The 15700-nt window shown below is 47.3% G+C and overlaps 1 protein-coding gene across 2 annotated transcripts in view; it reads right to left on the minus strand.

Annotated features, from left to right (window-relative positions):
• The window catches only part of LOC111150501 (LIM domain containing preferred translocation partner in lipoma), a 647570-nt gene extending 640252 nt beyond the window's left edge, over nt 1–7318 (minus strand). For both annotated transcript variants that reach the window (XM_022507994.1, XM_022507986.1), the window contains exon 1: nt 7167–7318. The gene's annotated coding sequence lies outside the window, so the exon portion shown is untranslated. The remainder of the gene's footprint in view (nt 1–7166) is intronic.
• Nucleotides 7319–15700: the final 8382 nt, after the last annotated feature.

Consider the following 15700-nt stretch of genomic DNA (forward strand, 5'->3'; position numbering starts at 1 on the left):
AAGAAAGAAAGAAAGAAAGAAAGAAAGAAAAGAAGAAAGAAAAGAAGAAAAGAAAAGGGCATAAATGACAGTAAAAGAAATCAATCCCCAACCTCGCACAGACTCAAACTGAATCCTCTTGATCACTTTGTTCAAGCCCAGTAACAGTGATCTCGAAGTTATATTCCCTCCCAAATTCTCCAAAGCAAAGCCCTGGAGGTGGGGGATGGGGGGATGGGAGGGGGGGGAGGTGGGGGGGTGGGGGGGAGGGGGGGAGGTAGGGCAGAGAAGGAATGTGTCAGGCCAGGCTCAGCAGAATCAGAGGTAAAACACCTTTGAAACAAAACAAAACTTATAAAAACAAAACAAAACAAAATAAAGCCAAAAAAACTCTACCTTTGAAAGAGATCTGGCCTGGCCTGGGAGTATGGGCTGTGGCCCAACTCTAGCTCAGCGGACAAGGATGTGACAGAGCAGTGTGTCCTTTTTCCAGGGCCTCGGCTTCCTCACCTGTCCAAAGAGGGATCCAGTCGCTCTAGCCATGAGGGCCCAGCCCACACTTCTCAGGCAGAAACTGGCTCCTGCTCAAAGCTTCTTCTACTGCCCATACACTTTGGTCACATAAAAGTATTTTCCAGCCAAGGCTGATAACCTGGCAAATATTTATAAGGACAAGAGTAGGAACTTAGCTGCCTGATCTGCTTCTAACAACAAATAGCTCCTGGAACCCGTCTGTCCGTCTCTTCTCTGCCAGGCTGGTGCAGGCCCCCTATCACCCACCCTGGAACGAACCAGTCATCCCCTAAAGGGGCTCCCTCCCTTTGCACCTGACCTGCTACCACTCTGCTCTCTGAAGCACAGATCCACCAAAACCCTTCTTTGCTTGATAAGTAACAAAAGCCCCCCTACCCCCCACAACTGCCATCATCCTTAGTCCTCCTGCCAGCCCTTTCCCGCCTAATCCTCCCGAGCCAGCCCCATCTTTCACCATAAGCTCCGCACACATACTGCCATTCACCAAACACTTTAAGCCCTCAGGACAATATGTAGATCTCAAGGTCCATCTATCTGGAAAACTCTACCATCTCTGTCCACTATATGCACTCCTACTCACTCTTCAAAACCCCAACCCAATGTCTTCTCTGTGAGCATTGTTCTGTTCTTCCTTTCTTAGGGCTCCTTTCTTAGGTCACTCCTTTCTTAGGGCTCCCATCAGCCCTGTGTGCATCGCTCTAGTAGGGCCTTCCTTACCTTGTTCTATTTTAGTCTCTCTCCTACACTGGAATAAAGAGCCGCGGAGACCCAGCCTCGGTTCTCTTTGTCAGCCAGTACCCAGCATTTCTGTCTGGCACACGTTAATCTCACCATACCGCTGGGCTGCACTGAACACAAGAGACTGAGGTGTATGTGAGCACCCATACATGTGGGGGACAAGAGGGCAAGGAGTCTACGAATGGCTTCATGGCACAAGGTGGTCTTGGGCTTGAATTTAAAGGGCCATAGGTTGGGGCCCCTGTCAGTGGGTTAAGCCTCTGCCTTCCACCCAGGTCACAATCTCAGGGTCCTGGGATCGAGCCCCGCATCGGGCTCTCTGCTCAGCGGGGAGTCTGCTTCCCCCTCTCTCTCTGCCTGCCTTTCTGCCCACTTGTGATCTCTCTCTCTCTCTGTCAAATAAATAAATAAAATATTTTTAAATAAATAAATAAATAATAAAGGGCCATAGGTTTATAACAGGTAGAGACTCTGGCCAGCCTGGAACTCCAGGCAGAGAGAACAGCACAGGCAAATGCACGGACTGAGAAAACGGAGGAAGGTTCAAGGGCTGTAGGACCACCTGGCTATGGAAGGAAAAGCAGAAGAGCAGCTGGAAATGCACTTAGCCTTCGGATGGCATGCTGAGAGACCCCCCTCCCATGCTGACGGGCCCTAGTCTTCACCCTGACAGTGAGACTACCCAATGCTAATGAAGCCTGAGCAGGCCACAGCCTAGCTGGTCCTCCATCCAGTCCTGGGTCTCCAAGGGCCCAAGCTTCGGAGTGAATCAAAGTCCCTCTCCCCCTATTACTGCTCCCGTGTGGTTGCAGTGAATTACATCAATCCCTTTCTTCATCAAACCAGTGCTTCCCAAGCGCCTACCATGTGACAGGCACTCTTCTGGGCCTGGGGATATGGCCATTAACAAAGCAGGCATTTCTGCAATCCTCCGGAAGCTTATTTTAAAGTGGAGGGGGGACAAAGATTAGCAAATATATAAAGTCAGGTCCTGACAGGTGCCTCTATTGTGTCAGTAAATGCTGTTCATTCACTGAACAAATAGTTCTGAACATCTTCAGAGCACCAGAGACCAAGAGAGATTCAAAGATGAGATAGGCAAGGTCCTGTTTACTTTGCTGAGTGCCATTCCTAGAGTCTGTTTCCTCACCTGAAAATGCCTTTATCTCTGAGTCAGTGGAATGCAAACGATTCACCTGAGGCAGGTGGGCCCCAGGAAGAACTGGAGTGCTGAGCTGGAAAGCCTTCTAGCAGGAAGGAGTGTGCGTGGCCAGAGGAAGGGCAGGCAGGATCCAACAGTAGCTTATTCAGCTCAAGTTCAGAGGACACCCAGCATCACGGGAGGAGCCCACAGGTCAAGGGCAAGGACAGGGATCAAGACCCTCCCTCATTTCCCTACTTGAGTGATTTTATTGCCCCAACTGCCTCTCTCTAAGGATACATCAAAGCCTTATAACTATAGAGGGCCGAGGAGGGAAGATGTGGGGGGAGGTGCAGATGTTTTGCCAGAGAGGCTCTGTTCTGTCTGGCTAGGTTTAAGCAGAAAAGACACCCAGTGGGTAGAGGGAATGGTAGTATCTTGAGAGAGAAGGGGTTGGGCAGCATGCAGAAGTAAGTAGTCTGTTCTGTTATTCAAACCTTCAATTCTGATCCCACCCGGCCCAGTGCCGGGTTATTAACTGAATTAAATTCCAAGGAAGAACACTGAAAAACACCACTGATGTGATGTTTTTTTAATCCATTCTGTGGATACAGAGAACAGTGAAGAAGCTATAGATCAGGAAAAGGCTGGAAACTTAGCCATGTCACTAGTAGTTGTGTGACCTTACTTAACCAAAAACTGATCTTCTCATCTGCAAAATAAGACCAAAAATCATAAAGCCTCCTTTAATCAACCAGTATGAGAATTACATAAGCACCCGGGAAGCACTCAGAAAACTGTCAAAATTATTGTTACATTATTACTACTGTTATTAAGAAAAAATGATAAAAAGAGAAATGTTTTCCAGCTTCGGTTCGGTGGTCCACCTGTTGCCAGGCATGAATCCCATTAAGTCTCCTGCCACTCACCCACCTTATTCACAGACAATAAGGAGCAGTGAAGTCCTCGTCAGTATGTCAGCGTTCTGTCTCATTTCTGTGACCCGCAAAAAACACGCCAGCCATTCGCACCACACATCCAGGAAGTGTGGACCAGGTTCCCATTAACATACTTCCATTCCCTTGCCTCACCTCTAGCTCATACATACGTTCGAGCCCCCAGATTTCCACCCAAATAGCAGGTTCCCACCTGCAACACAGCTTTACCTCCTCCCTCCTCACCTGGGTTTCTTCCAGCAAAGTACAACCTTCCAACGCCATGTTCCAGGAAAAGTCCCCACCAACACACACACCCACCCACCCACCCACCAATGCACACACTGCACTAAGACTCCTATTACTGACCAGGGTCAAAGTCTCAGGTTCATTCAGTTACTAAACACGTTACTATGCTTCCTGTGTTACCATCCAAATACCTAATTCTAGTGACTCTTCCAGAACCCCCAGCGCGTTCTCAAGTCAGTCTCTAGAGAAGCAAGTAATGACCTGTTAGCCTACAAGATAAATTTGAATCTACTTAGCAAATTAAAATTAAATTTAAATCTCTATTTCCCACAGCCCCCTTCACACTGCTCGTTCCAAACACAGCCTCATGCGTAAACCTTCCCTATGGCAGCGTCTGCCTAACACACACACACACACACACACACACACACACACCCGTATCTTACCTGTCCTTCTTCCACGTAGGCAAGTCCCACTCAGCCCTAAAGATTCCCTTCAGACACCACTCCCTCTGTGGTTGTTCGCCTGAAGTCTACCCTCCTCAGTGCAGAACAGCCAAAATATACCCTTATAATAGCATACAGACACACACACACACACACACACACACACACACAAACGTGTGCACATGTGCGTGCACACACACACATTCACACACACTTGTGCTCCTCAAGGAAGACAGGGGCAGTGTCCCCTTATGTTTGTACATCCAGGACCACCCAATTGCAAAACTTGTGCACCTCACACACTGCTCTTCTCCTTTCTGTGTACAAATTAGCTGTATGTTCCATCCCCTGCTTTTACCAGGTCAACAGGCATCTTCTGTCTTGACCAAAAACCCATCATTATCCCAGCATCTTAAGCCATAGCTCTGAAATCAGATCCAACCAGACTCTTCCCTGTTCCCAATTAACCGGTGCCAGGCTCACAGTGAAGTAAAGTCACATATTAACACCAAGATCAAAGTTCTAGGCTGTAATTTTGAGCACATCTCTAATTAGCACTGTGACCTTGGGCAAAGGTTCACATGCTGATGACAGTATCATCAGGCCCAATTCTCAGGGGACTGTTTGATACCCAAATGGACTATCTGATGGGAAACTGTTTCCTCAAGTGCAGAGCCCCGCACATTCATAAAGGGTATAATGAACAAACTTTATCAAATCTAACCATCAACTGTTAAGATGTACCATTATCAACTTAGAATGAAAAACTGCTCAGCCATGACATATCTGTGATTATAAGAGAACCCAATTTCAGTCATATTAAAATGTGAAGTGTGTTTTAGAATTGATGAAATAAAATTTATTTGTCTCAGTAAAATATAGAAACCTGCTACAAATTTTTCATATTTGCCAATGGCCCATAATAGGTACTTGGTAATATATGCCAAGTAAATGAATGAACAAACACCCACTGAGAATACTCTTAGGCCAAATTATTGCCTCTTTTGCTGGAACTGGGCAGCATGAGGCCTCCCCATGCCGGTTCCTCCACCTCTCAATCATGTCCCAGCCTGATCAAAACCCTCTAGAGGACTTCAAGTCATATCCAAACCCCCTTCATAATGAAGCCTCCTCTCTACCAATCACTGCCTAGAACTGTCTACCTTCCCAGAACAGTGACTTCTCCACCAGAATATGTCACCACAAAGTCCTACTCAGTCCCAGCCATAGTAAACAGCTCAGCAACTCAGCTTCTCCTCCCTCCAACCATCCCCAAAGCTAACTCTAGGCCCACCCACTGCTTACAAGGAGCTCGAGCCTGGGTGAATGCATGATCCAAAGGGCCCAGGCCTGTATCCTCAACCAGACCGCTAACCCCAACTACTCATCTCCCGTCTAGAGTCCACATTCTAAACTCTAAAAGCCTGGTGTTGTGGATGGGGGACTGCCTTGCAAAAATTAAATGCAAGATACACACTCTTCCTTTTAACTGACCCCTGGAGCCGACAGGAACCAGGAAGGGAGGAAGGCAGGCAGGCAGGCTGGTTGTGGAGTGGAGAGAACCCTATTTCAAGTTCTAGGCCCCCTGCCATCCACCATTACTCACTGTAGGCTCCAGAACTAGCCCCCACCTCCTCTGGGCCTCTATGTTTGTTTTCCTACCTGTAAGAGTGAGGGACAGTAAGGAATTGGGGGTGGGAGCAGTTAGCTGCTTTCCCTCCTACTGTTTGGACACTTTCTGAAAATGCACAAGCGCTGGGAAAGGTAAGCCATTAAGTCACTAACACCTTAGTGAGAATGAGTTTCATTGGGAGACAATTTAGAAAAGGGTATTGGAAACAAAGTTAAGTGAGTATGGTACTAGGAAAGTAGCTAGTAGGATGACCCTACATTTTTGCATTCTGGGTTGAAGGCAGGAAGGCAGTGAATTCCTGGGAGGGCAAGGGAAACCAGAGAACCCTTTCAGTTCCCGGAGTACTCCCTAGTCCCAAAGGCGTCGCTCTGTCGAGTACTCAGGCACAATTCCACTCTATCTCATCTCATGGACCCCCTCATCCAACCCTAAGCCCCCAACAATCACATTTAGAATTTCGTCTCCACTCTCCGCATTTTATTTAGCCTTCTCTGCTCTGCATTCCCCACCCCCAACCCAGCACAAATGGCCTTCCTGTCCCTGGCTGGCTTCAGGAAACCCCCTATTCTTCAAAGCCTTGACCAAGCGCGGCCCCTCCAAATGGGAAAATCAAACTCCCTCCCTTAAGCGCCTGAACTTTACCCATGCCTACCCCCTCCCCGCCCCACCCCTCGCCGCACTCCGCACTTTATCTCCGGTCAGCTTGGGCGCCACGGTTGACTGTGCGCTCCCTGAGGGAAGGGACTGGGCCCCAACACCCTCTCTGAGCTCGCACACCCAGCACAGAGCGTGGCACACAGTGGGTGCTGGAGAAATGCTTGGAGAAAAAGAACCAGGAGTTGGGAACCATCTATGTCAGTTTGGCTCGGCCTCCCGAGAGTGACTCCGGGGAGGCCCTCCTTCTCTCTGGGCCTCAACTGAGCCGACTGTAAAATGGGGGGACTCGAATTACCGGGTCGCTAGGCCCTTTCCGCTGTGACAACTGAAATTCCGCGAAAGCTCCAAACTGCTGGGTGTGGCCCCGCCCCCTGGACGCCCTGAATAGCCCGGGCAGGGGGCGCTCAGGGAAGGGCGCCAACCCCGCCCAGCCCCAGGTCGGCGCTTCCCGAAAACTCGGGGTCCCCCTCCCCCATGCGTGCACCCCGTGATTGCGCCGCGGCCGGCACTTCCGCACCGCGGGCCCTGGGGCCCGAGCTGGGCGCGCGCTCCGCGCCCTGCGCCCCGCGCTCCTGCCTCCCCGGAGCGCTTGCGCCCGGGGAGGGCCGGGGGTTCCCGAGGCGCCCGCGAGCGGAAGGTGGGGGAAAGGAAGGAGGATTTGCAACAATACCTCGGGGAGGAGGCAGCCGGGGCAGCGGCGGCGGCGGCGGCGGCGGCTGGAGGCGGAGGCAGAGGCGAAGGAGGAGGTGCCCGGGCACTCCCCCTCCCATTGTCCCCGGCCCCGGACAGGCCCGGCCCCGCGCCCCGCACCGCGCCCCGCGCCTCGCGCCCGGAGCCGTGCAGCCAGCCCTTACCTTGCAGCGCTCGGCTATCCCCTGCTCGCTAACGCTACTTATCCCGGGAAAGCTCGCGCGGGGCCGGGAGCGGACCCACAGACAAAAAGTGAAACTTCGGCAGGGCTGGAGCGACTGCTGGTTGGTGCCTTTCCCCCTCCTTCCTCCCCACCGTCCCCACCCCCTCCCCTCGGGCTCCCGTGCGGTGCCCTGAGAGCTGGAGGCTGACGTCAGGGGCCTGAATTCCTGACTTTGCCTGCACGCATTTGTCCATGTAAGGTATGGGAAAGCGTGTGCCCGCGGGGCCGCCGCGCTGCGCTCGCCTGGCGGGGGAGGGGGCGGCCGCTGGGGCTGCGGCTGGGCCAGAAGGTGGGCGCGCGGAGGGCATGTTACTTCCTGGGAGGAAGAGGAGGAGACGCGGGGATGCGGGGAGCTTGCAAAGGAGGAAGGGAATGAGGGAGGTGTGGAGGCTCTGCCTGCACTGGAGGAGGAGGAAGCAGTCGTAGAAGGAGGAAGCGGCTGAGTGGAGGGGCTGCTGAAAAAATGGGGGACCTACTGTCTACTATGGAAGCGCCAATTTAGGGCGCTGAGCCTCAGCAGAAGAGATCCTGCCATGGAATTCCCTTCTGAGATCTTACTCCTGAGCCTCGCCCTGGAGTCCCAGCAACACTCAGAACCTACTGGATGAATGGCAGAGATGGCCAAGACCACCTCACACAGGAGAAAACTGAAGCCTGGGAAGAGAAATGACTTGCCCAGGGTCATACACAACACAGATCCAAGCGTGGGACCGGGATGCTTGGGCTCCCAGCCCTGTCCTGCCGCCAGGCAGAGTCCTGACTCCCTTCGTCCCACTGAGCCATGAAACAGGCTATGTGTCCCCTGGACAACGCGGACCACCCTGTAAGAGCTTGCCAACTTCTGGTCCCGGAGTTAGTTCTTGGAAGTTTCTGATTGACAGCCCTGAGTAGCAGTGACAATCAGTTGCTTCCGGTCAGCTTCCTCTGTCCTGTACTCAGAGGAACCCCTGCAGATTAGCATTTACTTCCCAGCCTTGTTCTGGAAGCCCAGAAAGCTTGCTGTGAGCTTATAGCTTCAAAAAAAGGAGGGGAGGGAATCTGTGAACTGGGTGAACTGGTTTGAATAGAGGCAAGCCTGTTCTTGGAAGGTTTGAGTCGGATTTTTTTCCCTCTGACATTTGTAAATAGGAGCAACCATGAAAACCACCATTTACTTTGTTAAGAGGTTGTAATGTTCAGCAGCTAGTGCCTGGAAGGCACTCCGACCGAGGCTGTGGACTTTGTTTCTTTGTGTTTCTGGCCTCCTGGTACGTAAAATAACCATCCCTCACCTCAGCATATCATGAAAGTGCTTTTGCACAGGCTTATTAGATCTTTGTGTTAGGTGGAACAAATTGTAGTCCCTCTTTAGTATCTGAGGATAAAAAAAAACAGGTAAAGTGATTTGCCCCAACACAAAATAAATGACTGAGCTAGCATGGAACTCACCTCCTCTCATCCAGGTCACGTGACTAATCCTGTGGTTTGGGTCCAGACGGGAGGGTTCCACCCAATAAGGAGGCCCTGACTGCCAGCAGACCCTAATTTCCATTCATGGATGTTGAGAGTACCTATTCTTGAAACTTCTGGAACTTGGTTCTTCTTGGATTTGGAGGGATTTTTTTCGACCAGGAATTAAAGAAGTGAATGTAGAAACACAGCATATTGCACTTTCCATTTCTTGGGCACCTTCTTTGTGCAAAGTTTTTTAATTCAGATGTTCCTGGGTTCCAATTACTTAATCTCTCTTCCTCTCGATTTCCCATCTACACCTGCAAAAATTGAAAATAGCAGAAATAAGGTAAAGAGTACCTATGCCATGCAATCATGAACTATTTTTTTTTTTTTTTTGCAACTAATATGGTTTGAAATAGGAAATATGAGCTCTTAAAAGAGATTTTGTCCTGGGACTTTCAAGAGATCAGATCCCATTACAATACAATTCACTTAGTCTATCTTCAACATTTCAGCAAACCCATATTCTGAACGCTAATGTTTAGTACAAGAAAACCCTGGTATCACTCAAAGTAAAAATGGGTTCACCCAGTCCCCATCCGATATAGCGGGACTTGACCAGCATTTCTTTTTTTCTTTTCCCTAGTAAGCCACTTATAAAGAATAATAGGGTTCTAATGAGTATTAATTAATAAGATTTAATAAGGTATAATTAGAGTTATTCATTTCCTCCATCATACACATTATAAGAGTGCTGTGTTGGATCCAGAAATGCTGCTAATTACGTTGAAACTGTTGTATGGGTGTGTTGGGGAAGATCATTAAGTTTCTTCTGAAATACTGAGGAATTGCTCAGATGGGCATGGTGTTAGCACAAGCATTAGAAGTGAATCAGGAAAGATCATTTCAACTCATGAGGCACTTGCCAAGAGTATAAGAAGCGAACTCATCAACTGGATGCTTGGTCAAGGGAATGTGGTGTAGTCATCAGTGCAAACCCAAGTCAAAAGCCTCATTCTCATTTGCTGATCTGGTTTCTTTTGTATTCTCACTTTTCTCAACATGCCCATTAAAATCTGCTGTGTTCAGGGGCTTAAGAAAGCAGGAAACACTGTGCAAATTTGCAGACTCAATGCCAGAGAAATACAGGATTACCCACTCAGAGACTAAAGGAAACACGGGATTTCAGGTGGGACAGAGGTCATGTGATCTGAGGATTGCACACTGGTGGTCTGAAGACCTACAAAAGTATTCTCCCTGTTCCAGGGATGGCAAACAAAACTTCCAGGAAGGCAGGCTGTGGCCCCACCATTCCCTTCCATCCGCTACAGCCCCTTACCCAAAGGCCTCTGTGTAGCTCCTGGCAGTCTACTCCCTGTGCGTGGGAGAAGCAAAGCAGTATTCTGAAGATTTTACATTTTATTTAACCTCGCAAAACCTTTCTAAGGTCAACAATATTATTTTTCTCTATTTTGTCCTGTGCCCATGAGGAAAGTAAAGCCCAAGGAGGTTATGTAGCTTGCTCTTAACACAGAGCCAGTCCATGGAGAAGCTGAGACACACACACACACACACACACACACACACCCGCACCGCCGCCCCCCCCCCCCCCAGCCCAGGCAGCCCAGCACTAGCTCCCCCATTGCCCAGTGAATATCTGGTCTCAGTCGCAACACTCCCATGTGCAGAACTCAATCTCCCACAGCTGACCAAGAGGAATAGATAGGAAGAGGCTATTGGAGAAATACTAAGGCAAGAGGGGCAGGGAAGACGGAGGAAATGAAACACCAACCCAATATTGCTTCTACCCAGCTTAATCGCATCAGGCCAAACCCCTTCGTGTGGTTAGCACAGCCTCTTAGCCCCTTCTCTTCCTGTCCTGCCCATGCCATGACCCTGCAGACAACCGAGGTCACGTGGTTGTCCAAACACTTCGTACTTGTCCCTGCTCATCTGCCTTTTCAGGGGTTCTTTCTTTCTCACGGGAGTGCCCATCCTTCTCCATCCACCTGGCAACCCTCACCTAACCTCTTCTAACTCCTCAAAAATACACTCTCCTTTCTGCCCCTACCACCACCTTCAATGGATGCCTTGCCCCCAAAAAATGTTCCTGTCACTCTGCTTATCCTCAATCCATGTGGCTCTGGATTTTGTCAATGGTCACCTTGTCTTTTTCTGCTATTGGACTGAGGCTAATTTGGCTCTGAGTCCTTAACACAGTCCCTGCCTTGATCATTGCACACATCCAACTAATTTGCCCCCTTCCTCCCCACCTTCCCCCACCCCTGTCTTCCTTCTTCTTCCTGGTCAGGGGAAAAAAAAAAAAGATTATGGAGGAGGTATAGGATATATATGTGTTTAAATAAAATCAGACATCTCCCTCGAGATGAGACCTAAATGTCAGCAGACCAGAGAAAGGGAGAGCAAGAGTAACAGGAGCATGACCATTTGGAAGTAGAACCAGGATTGGCAAGGGAGGGAGAGGAGAGGAAGGGTAATTGTCCTTTTTTTGTCCTCAAGTTACTGTGTAACCTCATAGCAAGTCACTTTCTCTCTGGCCTCAAGTTCTTTATCCATACAATAGGTTCTTAGATTTGATATTCTCATACACTCTCCCAGCTCTTCGGTTCAATGCCATGCTCAACCTACTGACCAAATTCATGTTCTCAAAGGGTAGCATGTCACATTGTCCTCTGAAACTTCAGTTTCACGAAATCAACTTCATTAACTCCAAACTCTTCAGCTGTACCTTCCTGGTTCTGTGATCTCAAGCCCTAATGGGGTCCTTTCCACAGACCGTACTTCCAGCCCCCTACTATCATCACCACATACACACACACACACACACACACACACACACACACACACGCAGTTGGCACACAGAGCTTCCAACACTCTTTGCTTTCAACTTTTTCCGCATTTAATTTCCTCCTCCTAAAATACTTTCCTGGGCCCATTTCCACAAATGCAGATTTTACCTGCCCTGCCAGCTCCCTTTTAAGTAATCTTCTCCCTGTTTCTCCTTCCCTCCAAGCCTTCTCCATTGATACGAAAGTAATCACTCTATCTTCTAGAAAATGTACATACTTGATTGTCCCATTGCATTGTAAATTTTTTTTTTTTTTTAGGTGTGTTTGATCGCTTCTTCTCAAACATAAAACCCTTTGCAGTAGACTTTCTGTGTTGTTCATTTCTCCTCCCCAGCAACCAGGGCAGAACTTGGGACTTAGGACTAAATGCTATCCGGCGAGCAAATGAGCCTTCATCTTGGGTAGAAAAGCAACACAACTGGTACCTTTCCTCTGGAAGATTAGTCATCTTATCCTAGACCATGACTCTGGGCAGGGCGGGGCTGGGAGGGATGAGGGGGAAGGAAAGGATGATTTCTCATGTATTACAGTGTGCCCTGGTGTGCACAAATCTAGGCCTTCCCACATTTAACATGTATAAATTTTTATAAATCGGATAAGGATAGAGTTCTACTATAGTAGTAGACGCAGAATTAAAACATTGGTTATTTTGCCGCTTCGTATCACATAAGTTCTTAAAAGAACACCCAAGTTTACCTTTTTCCAGGAAAAACTAAGCACAAGTGATAGTTTTAATTTTGGATATACCTGCTCTATAATTGAACTTCATTCTCTTTCTAAGCCTGTTGTACACAGTGCATGATGCAAACATGACCTCTGGCCAGGACAGATAAGCATCAGCCTTTGTAAAGAGATGAAAACTTAAGGTGGTAAACAGGAGTGCTAGGCTTTTCATAAATGCAGCATTGAAGATAATGAAGCCATTTACAAAAGGTTTGTTTACTCTGTTCTTCACACCTCCTTGTACAATGGGAAAAAATGATCTCCATGTAAAAAAAAAAAAAAAAAAAGGAATACATCATCAGACTTCCTGAGTGGATATTTCTCCCTGTTTTGAATACAAGGTCTTTTCTTGAGGGGAAAATGGTGTCACAAAGCCTACTGGCTTAAAGGAATCAAGCAAATATGGACACACAGTGACTTGTATCCGCCCCTGGGTTTCTACACAATTGTACCCAGTGTTCAAACCTGCCTTTCAGCCAGTAGCTATGAAGTCATCATCAATGGTTGCACTTTGCCAGATCACAGGACCACATTATCTTAATGTATGTAGCCTATCCCAGTGCAGGCCCTTGCACAAATCTGCTGGCTTCTGACCCTCAGGTAAAACCAGAACATACAAGAGTTGGGACAATGCCTGGAAGTCAATGAGGTCAGAGGTCAGCAGTTTGGTCTGACTGGGGGCCTGTCTGTGGTGGCAGAAATGCTGATGGATGGAGCTTTAGTGCCTCTAGGGTCTGTTATCAGTGAAAGTTTTAGAGACTTCAAAACACAAAGGGAGATGGTTTACAAGGGTCTACTCTGCCCCTACTAACTGTATTAGGCCTAGGAATTCAGTGTTGAGAAAAATCGACACAACACCTATCCTACATAATAACACAAAGACAATATGTCATACCAGTTCCAGAAGAAAGGGTCAGTGAGGTAGCCTGGGGAAGGGGACTTCCCAATGGACCACTGGATGGTCTGGACCTGACACTTCAGCTGACAGCCTCCCAATGGGACAGGCAACAGTGAGCTTGGAGATAGACCCCAGGGCTTGTTGGTGGAACACAGACATGAAGCACACATTTTTGTCTTCACAACAGTAGCAAGGAGGTAAAGGATGCTGTCTAAATGTTCAGTCTCTGTGGTCTTGGTCTTTATGGCCTCACTGATGCATACAACCCTGTGTGGGATTATCTGACTGCTGGTTCTTTATGATCTGGGCATTCAAGGATAGGCCTTAGGATGTACTTTGCCTCATTCCTAGCTTCAATACACATCCTCACGCACTTCTGGAAAATCACAGCAGATATCAGGGTAGAAGAGAGCGTCTCTGACCAACAACAGGGATTTGATTGGGTTTATATTTTCAAGTACAGTTTTAGGTGAATGAAAAGAGTTTATATTTTGACAGCTTAGTTAAGGTATAATCTATATGCCATAAAATTCACTCGTTTTAAGTATACACTATTTTTAATAAATTTATGGAATTAGGGGTACCTGGGTGGCTCAGTGGGTTAAAGCCTCTGCCTTTGGCTCAGGTCATGATCCCAGGGTCCTGGGATCGAGCCCCGCATCAGGCTCTCTCTCCTCAGAGGAGGAGCCTGCTTCCTCCTCTCTCTCTGCCTGCTTCTCTGCCTAGTTGCGATCTCCGTGTCTCAAATAAATAAATAAAATCTTTAAAAAAAATTATGGAATTATATAATCATTACTGCATTCTAACATTAGAACAGTGCCATCATCCCAAAAAGAAAACCTTGTACCCAATTATAGTCATTCCCATTCTAATCTGCAACCCTAGGCAATCCCTAATCTACTTTCTGTCTCTATAGATTTGCATATTCTGGATATTTCATGTGAATGGAATCATGCAATGTGTCAGCTTTTGCATATGGCTTCTTTTACCTACACATAGTGTTTTCAAGATTTGTCTATGTTGTAGCATGTATTAACACTTTGTTATTTTTATAGCCAAATAATATTCCACTGGATGGATAGACCATATTCTGTTTATCCATTCACCAATTGCTGAACATTTGGGTTTTATCTACTTTGGGAACATTATGGATGGTGTTGTTATGAACATTTCATGTACAACTCTTTGTGTGGACATAGATTTTCACTTCCTTTGGGTACATTGTATTTTAAAGTGGAAAAGAAGATACAGATGTATAAAAAAGGGTCTGAAAGATTATGAACCAAGGTTTTAAAAGTGGTTATCTTTAAATGGTGTATGATTTCTTCTTTTGACTTACTTAAATTTTCTTACAATAAACATATATTATTTTAAATGTTTCCTGTGTGTCTGTAATAACACAAAGACAAAAAAGTGGTTTGTTGTTTTTTTTTTTTTCAAATAGGCTCCACACCCAGCATGGAGCCCAATGCAGGACTTGAACTCACAGCCCTGAGATGGGAGACCTGAGCCAAGATCAAGAGTCGGGTGCTCAAATGACTGAGCCACCCAGGCGCCCCCAATAACGTGCTTTTTTTAAAAAAATATTTTATTTGTTTACTTGAAAGAGAGAGAGCAAGTACAATATGGAGGAGGGGCAGAGGGAGAAACAGAAACCCCACTGAGCAGGGAACCTGATGCAGGATTTGATCCCAGGACCTTGAGATCACCATCTGAGCCACCCAGGCACCACCCAGGTAAGGCATACATACGCTTAACCGACTGAGCCACCCAGGCACCTCTAAAAGTGCTTTTTTTTTTTTTTTAAGACAAAAAACAATAATACATATTTGGAAAGTTGCATCCCTCCTTTTGATAATTGAATCTTCTCAGGAATCCATGCTAGATGGTTTGTGTTGGGATATTATTTTGAAATATTCAATGAGATCTTTACCCATCTTTCTAACATTTGGCCCTTCACTCACCCAATTAACTTAAGACATTCTTTGTTAGTGCATTCCCAGAAGAAGGGTGGAGTGGACTTCAAATTGAATGACAGTAGGTTTCTCCTTATTTGCACAATAAATTTAATTTTAATTGGAAGCTCTCAATTTTAAACAATCTTCAATTTTTCATGTCTTGCTTTTGAGTTGTAAAATTAAAGTTGTGTCCTGTATAAGTATTCAGCCTTTATTCAAGAGCCTTCAAGCTTAGAATGGCTTCAAATTGCACATGTCCTAGTCCTCTCTTCTCCACGCCTCCCTGTTTGCACCTGTGATACACCAACCTCGCCAGTCACAACCTAGGGTCATTCTTGACTTTTCTCTCTCCAGTTAGTTGTCAAGTCTGGCCAATCCCTGCCTAAAAAGTTCTCTCCCGTTGTCTCCCTTCTTTGAAATTAGGTTCCCATTATTTGCTGTCCCATCATTTATGAGTTTAACCTTCACAGATTCAACATGAGAGCAGAGAGAGGAGAGAGAGACAGGAAGTCAAATGCTACCAGTAGTGCCCCCCACCAAGGCTTTTGGGAGTGGGAGATGTGAGAGGCAAACCTGACCTACCCTAGGTCTC

Source organism: Enhydra lutris, unplaced genomic scaffold, assembly GCF_002288905.1.
Source record: "Enhydra lutris kenyoni isolate GAN:26980312 unplaced genomic scaffold, ASM228890v2 scaffoldscaffold2, whole genome shotgun sequence".
Lineage (NCBI taxonomy): Eukaryota > Metazoa > Chordata > Mammalia > Carnivora > Mustelidae > Enhydra > Enhydra lutris.